Source organism: Tachyglossus aculeatus, chromosome 1 (genome assembly GCF_015852505.1).
Source record: "Tachyglossus aculeatus isolate mTacAcu1 chromosome 1, mTacAcu1.pri, whole genome shotgun sequence".
In the NCBI taxonomy this organism is placed as follows: Eukaryota; Metazoa; Chordata; class Mammalia; order Monotremata; family Tachyglossidae; genus Tachyglossus; species Tachyglossus aculeatus.
In genome coordinates, this window is record NC_052066.1 from 6,973,645 (window position 1) to 6,984,332 (window position 10,688).

Sequence of the window (10,688 nt, forward strand, 5' to 3'; positions counted from 1 at the left end):
ACTTGTACTTCCCAAGTGCTTAGTACAGTGCCCTGCACACGGTAAGTGCTCAATAAATACGATTGATTGATTGATTGATTGATTGATTGAGAAGCAGCGTGGCTCAGTGGAAAGAGTACGGGCTTTGGAGTCAGAGGTCATCGGTTCAAATCCCAGCTCCGCCAGTTGTCAGCTGTGTGACTTTGGGCAAGTCACTTCACTTCTCTGGGCCTCAGCTACTTCATCTGGAAAATGGGGATTAAGACTGTGAGCCCCCCGTGGGACAACCTGATCACCTTGTAACCTCCCCAGTGCTTAGAACAGTGCTTTGCACATAGTAAGCACTTAATAAATGCCATTATTATCATTATTATTTTTCCACCAGACTACCCTTCCTCAGCTCAGCTGGGATGATCTGTCTCCCCCTTTTAGACTGTGAGCCCACTGTTGGGTAGGGACCGTCTCTATATGTTGCCAATTTGTACTTCCCAAGCGCTTAGTACAGTGCTCTGCACATAGTAAGCGCTCAATAAATACGATTGATGATGATGATGATGATGATGCTCGACATCAAACTCCTCCCCTTCTAGATTTAATCTCACTGTGGGCAGGGAATGTGTCTGTTTATTCTTCTATTGTCCTCTCCCAAGCGCTTACTACAGTGTCCTGCCCACAGTAAGCGGTCAATCAATCAATCATATTTATTGAGCACTTACTGTGTGCAGAGCACTGTACTAAGCGCTTGGGAAGTACAAGTTGGTAACATATAGAGACGGTCCCTACCAAACAGTGGGCTCACAGTCTAGAAGACTATTTCCACCCGGTTTCGAACCGGTGACCTTTTGCGTGTTAGGCGAACGTGATAACCACTACACTACGGAAACCTCACAATAAATACAATTTACTGACTTCCTATCTAGGGTTCTAATCCCAGCCCTGCCAAATGTCTGCTGTGTGGAGAAGTCACTTCACTTCTCCGTGCCTCAATTCCCTCATCTGTAAAATTGGGGATTAAAACTGGGAGCCTCACATGGAATAACCTGATTACCTTATATGTACCCCAGCACTTAGAACAGCGCTTGGCACATAGTAAGCACTTAACAAATACCATTATTATTATTATAATTCTTTGTGCCTCAGTTCCCTCATCTGTAAAATTGGGGATTAAAACTGTGAGCCCAACGTGGGACAACCTGATTACCTTATATGTACCCCAGCGCTTAGAACAGTGCTTGGCACATAGTAAGCGCTTAACAAATACCATTATTATTATTATTATTCTTTGTGCCTCAGTTCCCTCATCTGTATAATCGGGGATTAAAACTGGGAGCCTCACGTGGAATAACTTGATTACCTTATACGTACCCCAGCGCTTAGAACAGTGCTTGGCACATAGTAAGCACTTAACAAATACCATTATTATTATTATAATTCTTTGTGCCTCAGTTCCCTCATCTGTAAAATTGGGGATTAAAACTGTGAGCCCAACGTGGGACAACCTGATTACCTTATATGTACCCCAGTGCTTAGAACAGTGCTTGGCACATAGTAAGCGCTTAACAAATACCATTATTATTATTATTATTCTTTGTGCCTCAGTTCCCTCATCTGTATAATCGGGGATTAAAACTGGGAGCCTCACGTGGAATAACTTGATTACCTTATATGTACCCCAGCGCTTAGAACAGTGCTTGGCACATAGTAAGCGCTTAACAAATACCATTATTATTATTATTATTCTTTGTGCCTCAGTTCCCTCATCTGTAAAATTGGGGATTAAAACTGGGAGCCTCACGTGGAATAACCTGATTACCTTATATGTACCCCAGCGCTTAGAACAGTGCTTGGCACATAGTAAGCGCTTAACAAATACCATTATTATTATTATTATCATTCTTTGTGCCTCAGTTCTCTCATCTGTAAAATTGGGGATTAAAACTGGGAGCCTCACGTGGAATAACCTGATTACCTTATATGTACCCCAGCGCTTAGAACAGTGCTTGGCACATAGTAAGCGCTTAACAAATACCATTATTATTATTATTATTCTTTGTGCCTCAGTTCCCTCACCTGTAAAATTGGGGATTAAAACTGTGAGCCTCACGTGGGGCAACCTGATTCCCTCACATGTACCCCAGCGCTTAGAACAGTGCTTGGCACATAGTAAGCGCTTAACAAATACCATTATTATTATTATTATTCTTTGTGCCTCAGTTCCTTATGTGTAAAATTGGGGATTAAAACTGGGAGCCTCACGTGGGGCAACCTGATTCCCTCATATGTACCCCAGTGCTTAGAACAGTGATTGGCACATAGTAAGTGCTTAACAAATACCATTATTATTATTATTATTCTTTGTGCCTCAGTTCCCTCATCTGCAAAATTGGGGATTAAAACTGGGAGCCTCACGTGGGGCAACCTGATTCCCTCATATGTACCCCAGTGCTTAGAACAGTGCTTGGCACATAGTAAGCGCTTAACAAATACCATTATTATTATTATTATTATTCTTTGTGCCTCAGTTCTCTCATCTGTAAAATTGGGGATTAAAACTGGGAGCCTCACGTGGAATAACCTGATTACCTTATATGTACCCCAGCGCTTAGAACAGTGCTTGGCACATAGTAAGCGCTTAACAAATACCATTATTATTATTATTATCATTCTTTGTGCCTCAGTTCCCTCATCTGTAAAATTGGGGATTAAAACTGGGAGCCCCACGTGGGACAACCTGATTACCTTATATGTACCCCAGTGCTTAGAACAGTGCTTGGCACATAGTAAGCGCTTAACAAATACCATTATTATTATTATTATTATTCTCTGTGCCTCAGTTCCCTTATCTGTAAAATTGCGGATTGAGACTGTGAGCCCCACTTGGGTCAGGGACTGTGTCCAACCTGATTTGCTCGTGTCCACCCCGGCGCTTAGTACAGTGCCTGGGGCAAAATAAGAGCTAATAAACACCACAATTATTTTTATTAACAGCGTTATTATCCCAAGCCATAAGAGTTCAAACACAACCAGGCGAATTTAACATGGAAACCGGGATTTAATTCCTTTCTGGCTGGGAGAGAGTAAAGGAGAAGACAGGGAGATAAATGGGTTCTTTTCTGTTTATTCAGGAGCTCATTGCTGTGACAAAGCATGGTGGCTCAGATGCCTTTCTGCCTCATTAAATAAGTTGATCATGTAAATCAGAAGAGAAAAAACATTTCAGAAAGCACGGGCCGAGTTTAAATATCAGCGAGTCATTCTTCAAGACCAGTATTTGAACAGATTTAACAATAATAACAATAATAATAATAATAATGCCATTTGTTAAGCGCTTACTATGTGTCAAGCAGTGTTCTAAGCGCTGGGGTAGGTACAAAGTCATCAGGCTGTCCCATTCATTCATTCATTCAATAATAGTAATAATGATGGCATTTATTAAGCGCTTACTATGTGCAAAGCACTGTTCTAAGCGCTGGAGAGGTTACAAGATGATCAGGTTGTTCCACCTGGGGCTCACAGTCTTCATCCCCATTTTACAGATGAGGTAACTGAGGCCCAGAGAAGTTAAGTGACTTGCTCAAAGTCACACAGCTAATTGGCAGAGCCGGGATTTGAACCCATGACCTCTGACTCCAAAGCCCGGGCTCTTTCCCACTGAGCCACGCTGCTTCTCTAAATCATATTTATTGAGTGCTTACTCTATGCAGAGCACTGTACTACTACTACTAATAATAATGATAGAATTTATTAAGCGCTTACTATGTGCAAAGCACTGTTCTAAGCACTGAGGAGGTTAACAAGGTGATCAGGTTGTCCCATGGGGGACTCACAGTCTTCATCCCCATTTTACAGCTGAGGGAACTGAGGCCCAGAGAAGTGAAGTGACTTGCCCAAAGTCACCCAGCTGACAGTTGGTGGAGCCAGGGAGAGTCAGCGCTTAGAATAGTTATTCAGCGCTTAGAACAGTGCTTTGCACATAGTAAGTGCTTTATAAATGCCATTATTAATTACAAATCGGCAACATAGAGAGATGGTCCCTATCTCACAGTCTTAATCCCCATTTTACAGATGAGGTAACTGAGGCCCAGAGAACTCAAGTGACTTGCCAATGTCACACAGCCGATAAGTGGTGGAGCTGGATTAGAACCCACAACCTCCGACTCCTAAACCCGGGTTTTTTCCACTAAGCTACACTGTTTCTCTATTAGCAATAAGGGGGTGGGAAGCGCGAAGCCCCTACTTCCATTATGTGCTTTTAGACTGTGAGCCCACTGTTGGGTAGGGACTGTCTCTATATATTGCCAATTTGTACTTCCTAAGCGCTTAGTACAGTGCTCTGCACACAGGAAGCACTCAATAAATACGATTGATGATGATTATGTGTGTGTGTGTGTGGATGTTTTGTGTGTGTGAAGCTGAATTAATTTTCCACACCATAGGGAGGATGAGGACGTGGGTCTTTCCACCTGGTTATGCTCCTCTTATGAAGATTAATATCCTCCAGGTGGGAATGAAATGAGGTGTGTTTCACTGCTGCAAATTAATGGAAAAATGCTACGCTCTGGATGTCGAAATTTCAACCCCGTGCACATCATCATCAATCGTATTTATTGAACGCTTACTATGTGCAGAGCACTGGACTAAGTGCTTGGGAAGTACAAATTGGCAACATATAGAGACAGTCCGTACCCAACAGTGGGCTCACAGTCTAAAAGGGGGAGACAGAGAACAAAACCAAACATACTAACAAAATAAAATAAATAGAATAGATATGTATGAGTAAAATTAATAAATAAATAGAGTAATAAATCTGTACAAACATATATACATATATACAGGTGCTGTGGGGAAGGGAAGGAGGTAACATGGGGGTAAGATATGCATTTGTCAATAGACACGTTTTAATGGCGATAAATTTTGGTCTTTTTTGTCTCTGCGGTTCAGAGGGGTGGTGATATGGAGACTGTGAGCCCACTGTTGGGTAGGGACTGTCTCTAGATGTTGCCAACTTGTACTTCCCAAGCGCTTAGTACAGTGCTCTGCACACAGGAAGCGCTCAATAAATACGATTGAATGAATGAATGAATGAGGGGACGGTGAGGCTCTAGACTATAAGTTTGTTGTGGGCAGGGAACTCATCTACCAACTCTGCTATATTTATACCCTTGCTTGGCACGTAGTAAGCGCTCAACGAATACCATCATTATTATTTTACTTGTCCATATCTATTCTATTTATTTTATTTTGTTAGTACGTTTGGTTTTGTTCTCTGTCTCCCCCTTTTAGACTGTGAGCCCACTGTTGGGTTGGGACCGTCTCTATATGTTGCCAACTTGTACTTCTCAAGTGCTTAGTCCAGTGCTCTGCACACAGGAAGTGCTCAATAAATACGATTGATTGATTGATATTATCAATCAATCAAATACGATTGATTGATGGATTGATTATCATTATAATCCCCTTCTGTTCTCAATCTACACTCACTCCCTTGGTGACCTCATTCGCTCCCACGGCTTCAACTATCATCTCTACGCTGATGACACCCAGATCTCCATCTCTGCCCCTGCTCTCTCCCCCTCCCTCCAGGCTCGCATCTCCTCCTGCCTTCAGGACATCTCCATCTGGATGTCCGCCCGCCACCTAAAGCTCAACATGTCGAAGACTGAGCTCCTTGTCTTCCCTCCCAAACCTTGTCCTCTCCCTGACTTTCCCATCTCTGTTGACGGCACTACCATCCTTCCCGTCTCACAAGCCCGCAACCTTGGTGTCATCCTCGACTCTGCTCTCTCATTCACCCCTCACATCCAAGCCATCACCAAAACCTGCCGGTCTCAGCTCCGCAACATTGCCAAGATCCGCCCTTTCCTCTCCATCCAAACCGCTACCCTGCTCATTCAAGCTCTCATCCTATCCCGTCTGGACTACTGCACTAGCCTTCTCTCTGATCTCCCATCCTCGTGTCTCTCTCCACTTCAATCCATACTTCATGCTGCTGCCCGGATTATCTTTGTCCAGAAACGCTCTGGACATATTACTCCCCTCCTCAAAAACCTCCAATGGCTACCGATCAATCTGCGCATCAGGCAGAAACTCCTCACCCTGGGCTTCAAGGCTGTCCATCACCTCGCCCCCTCCTACCTCACCTCCCTTCTCTCCTTCTACTGCCCAGCCCGCACCCTCCGCTCCTCCACCACTAATCTCCTCACTGTACCTCGCTTTCGCCTGTCCCGCCATCGACCCCCGGCCCACGTCATCCCCCGGGCCTGGAATGCCCTCCCTCTGCCCATCCGCCAAGCTAGCTCTCTTCCTCCCTTCAAGGCCCTGCTGAGAGCTCACCTCCTCCAGGAGGCCTTCCCAGACTGAGCCCCTTCTTTCCTCTCCCCCTCGTCCCCCTCTCCATCCCCCCGTCTTACCTCCTTCCCTTCCCCACAGCACCTGTATATATGTATATATGGTTGTACATATTTATTACTCTATTTATTTATTTATTTATTTATTTTACTTGTACATTTCTATCCTACTTATTTTATTTTGTTGGTATGTTTGGTTCTGTTCTCTGTCTCCCCCTTTTAGACTGTGAGCCCACTGTTGGGTAGGGACTGTCTCTATGTGATGCCAATTTGTACTTCCCAAGCGCTTAGTACAGTGCTCTGCACATAGTAAGCGCTCAATAAATACGATTGATTGATTGATTGATTATAATGTTTGATTGATTAATACTATCAATCAATCAAATACGATTGATTGATGGATTGATTATCATTATAATGTTCCAAGCGCTGGGGTAGATACAAGGTTGTCCCACGTGGGGCTCACAGTCTTCATCCTCATTTTACAGATGGAGTAACTGAGGCCCAGAGAAGTTGAGACCTGCCCAACGTCACACAGCTGATAAGTGGCGGAGTCGGGATTAGAACCCAGGACCTCTGACTCCCAAGCGGGTGCTCTTGCCACTGAGCCACGCTAATTCCCCAGTGGCACCGTTCCCAAAGCGGCGTTACCATCCCTCGATTGATAAAAGCTCTTTCTTCCATTCCCGATCGATGGAAGGAGGTTTTAAACGCGCCCCTCAAAAATCCCACCGTCTGGTTTACCGGGAAATGCGAGCCTGCAGGCCCCGTGGGGACTTTTAATAAGCTTTCGTAGTCGTCGTCGCAGCTCGGGGGGCGAGAAAATGAAATATCGCTCTTTCTCCAGAGGCCTCACATTTCTCGGGCTTCCAATTAGACGTGGCAGGAGCGGAAATATCGCCGGGAAGGGAGATTTCATTTTGAAACTGGAATTGATCATCTAGAGGTGCCTACTTGCTTTGGTTTGTTGTCTGTCTTCCCCTTCTATTCATTCATTCATTCAACCATATTTATTGAGTGCTTACTATGTGCAGAGCACTGTACTAAGCGCTTGGGAAGTCCAAGTTGGCGGCACCTAGAGACGGTCCCTAGCCAACAGCGGGCTCACAGTCTAGAAGGGGAAGACAGATAACAAAACAAAACATTAACAAAATAAAATAAATAAAATATTCAACACGCACACATTGGGTGGAACAGCCTGGTGTAGTTAATAGAGCTCAGGCCTGGAATTCAGAAGGTCATAAGTTCTAATCCTGCCTCCCCCACTTTCCTGCTGTGTGACCTTGGGCAAATCACTTCACTTCTCTGGGCCTCAGTTCCCTCATCTGGAAAATGGGGATTAATAATAATAATAATAATAATAATAATAATAATAATAATAATAATGATGGCATTTGAGACTGTGAGCTCCACGTGGGACAGGGGCTGTGACCAACCCTAACTGTTGCCGATTTGTACTTCCCAAGCGCTTAGTACAGTGCTCTGCACACAGTAAACGCTCAAAAAATATGATTGAATGAATGAATGGAGAACAGAGAAGCAGCGTGGTTCAGTGGCAAGAGCCAGGGCTTGGGAGTCAAAGGTCCTGGGTTCAAATCCCTGCTCCGCCGCTTGACAGGTGTGTGACTTTGGGCAAGTCACTTCACTTCTTTGGGCCTCAGTGACCTCATCTGGAAAATGTGAGCCTGCTTTTGGGTAGGGACCGTCTCTGTAAGTTGCAAACTTGTACTTCCCAAGCGCTTAGTACAGTGCTCTGCACACAGTAAGCGCTCAACAAATACGATTGAATGAATGAATGAATGAATGAATGAAAATGGGGATGAAGACTGTGAGCCCCACCTGGGACAACCTAATCACCTTGTAACCTCCCCAGGTTACAGTGCTTCACAATCAATCAATCAATCAATCATATTTATTGAGCGCTTACTGTGTGCAGAGCACTGTACTAAGCGCTTGGGAAGTACAAGTTGGTAACATAGTCCCTACCCAATAGTGGGCTTACAGTCTAAAAGGCAAATGCCACCATCATTATTATTATTATTATTATAAAAGTGCTTAAAAGTCAACTTTTATTCTGCTGCTTTAAAAAAAGTCAAACATGACAGGAGCAAGAGGAAAAATAATCGTAGGTGCTAGAAATAGGCTGTCTTCTAAATTCTAAATTTAAAGAAGAGTCAAGGGACATTTTTCACCTCATCCTAAACATAGCTGAAACACAATGCGTGCCTGTTAATCTTGGCTAATGTCAGTCTTCACAGACATTTCATATCCAATTCCCTCCTTGTTCCTTATGACCCGCTATTCCCTGCAGAATGATCCTTTCTTTGGAAGATTGTAACAGCTCCCTGATGTTTTTCTCCACAATACCGGCAGAAAAAAAGGAAGAAAATCGGAAATCCAGAGGGAAGGTGGTAAGGAGAGGTAAAGGGTTTCACTGGTCTTGAATTGAAGAGGAAAAAAAGATTACGGAATGGCTCTCTGAAAAGAAATAGAATGACACCGATTCTGCCATGCACGATGCATGAGTTTATAAATTCTTTGATCAATCAATCAGTTGTATTTATTGAGCGCTTACTGTGTGCAGAGCACTGTACTAAGCGCTTGGGAAGCACAAGTTGGCAACATATAGAGACAGTCCCGACCCAACAGTGGGCTCACAGTCTAAAAGGGGGAGGCAGAGAACAAAACCAAACATACTAACAAAATAAAATAAATAGAATCGATATGTACAAGTAAAATACATAAATAAATAAATAAATAGAGTAATAAATATGTACAAAGGGCAGGGAGACGTTTATTCATTCATTTAGTCGTTCATTCGAATTTAATGAGTGCTGATTGCGGGCAGAGCACTGTACTAAGCGCTTGGGAAGTACAAGTTGGCAACCTATACAGTCCCTACCCAACAGTGGGCTCACAGTCTAAAAGGGGGAGGCAGAGAACAAAACCAAGCATACTAACAAAATAAAATAAATAGAATAGATATGTACAAGTAAAATAAATAAATAAATAAATAAATAGAGTAATAAATATGTACAAAGGGCAGGGAGACCTTTATTCATTCATTTAGTCATTCATTCGAATTTATTGAGTGCTGATTGCGGGCAGAGCACTGTACTAAGCGCTCGGGAAAGGCCAAGAGGACGATAAACAGATATATTCCCTGCCCACAGCGAGCTGACAGTCTAGAGGGGGAGACGGACATGAGTAGAAAAAAATGAATGAGGGATGTGGACGTTACTGGTGCGGGGCTGGGGGGAGGATGAAGAAAGGGAGCGAGTCGGGGTGATACAGCACCTGTATATATGTATATATTTTTGTACATATTTATTACTCTATTTATTTATTTATTTTACTTGTACATATCTATTCTATTTATTTTATTTTGTTAGTATGTTTGGTTTTGTTCTCTGTCTCCCCCTATTAGACTGTGAGCCCACTGTTGGGTAGGGACTGTCTCTATATAATAATAATAATAATAATAATGGCATTTATTAAGCGCTTACTATGTGCAAAGCACTGTTCTAAGCGCTGGGGGTTTACAAGGTGATCAGGATGCCCCCCTCCGTGCTCACAGTCTTCATCCCCATTTTACAGATGGAACTGAAGCCCAGCGAAGTGAAGTAACTTGCCCAAGGTCACACAGCTGACAAGCGGTGGAGTCGGGATTTGAACGCCTGACCTCTGACTCCAAAGCCCGGGCTCTTGCCACTGAACCACACTGCTTCTCTATACTGTACTGTACCATAGTGTAATATACGACATACTATCCCATTACCAAGCGCTTAGCACAGTGCTCTACACAGCGTAAGCGCTCAATAAAAAAATACGAGTGAATGAATGAATGAATGAACGATATAGTCCCCAAAGCTATATCTTCAGCGCTAGAGAGCGCGGCGCATGTATGTTGCCAACTTGCCTTCCCAAGCGCTTAGTACAGTGCTCTGCACACAGTAAGCGCTCAATAAATACGATTGGATGAATGAATGAATTTATTACTCCATTTATTTATTTTATTTGTACATATTTATTCTATTTATTTTAGTTTGTTAATATGCTTCTCAGATGGGTTGGGGGGCGGCCCATGCAGAATCAGCCTCAACAGCATTTACTGAGCGTTTATTGTATGTGGAGCAATCAATCAATCGTATTTACTCTATTGAGCCCACTGTTGGGTAGGGACTGTCTCTAGATGTTGCCAACTTGTACTTCCCAAGCGCTTAGTACAGTGCTCTGCACACAGTAAGCGCTCAATAAATACGATTGATGATGATGAAAGGAGGGCTCAGTCAGGGAAGGCTTCTTGGAAGAGGCGGGCCTTCAATAAGGATTTGAAGTGGGGGAGAGCAGGGGTCTGTTGGC

General features: G+C 43.5%; 1 non-coding gene across 1 annotated transcript; it reads right to left on the minus strand.

Annotated features, from left to right (window-relative positions):
• Positions 1–790: 790 nt before the first annotated feature.
• Positions 791–863, minus strand: TRNAV-AAC. The gene has a single exon. It is a non-coding gene; the product is annotated as a tRNA-Val (tRNA).
• Between the last annotated feature and the right edge of the window lie 9,825 nt (positions 864–10,688).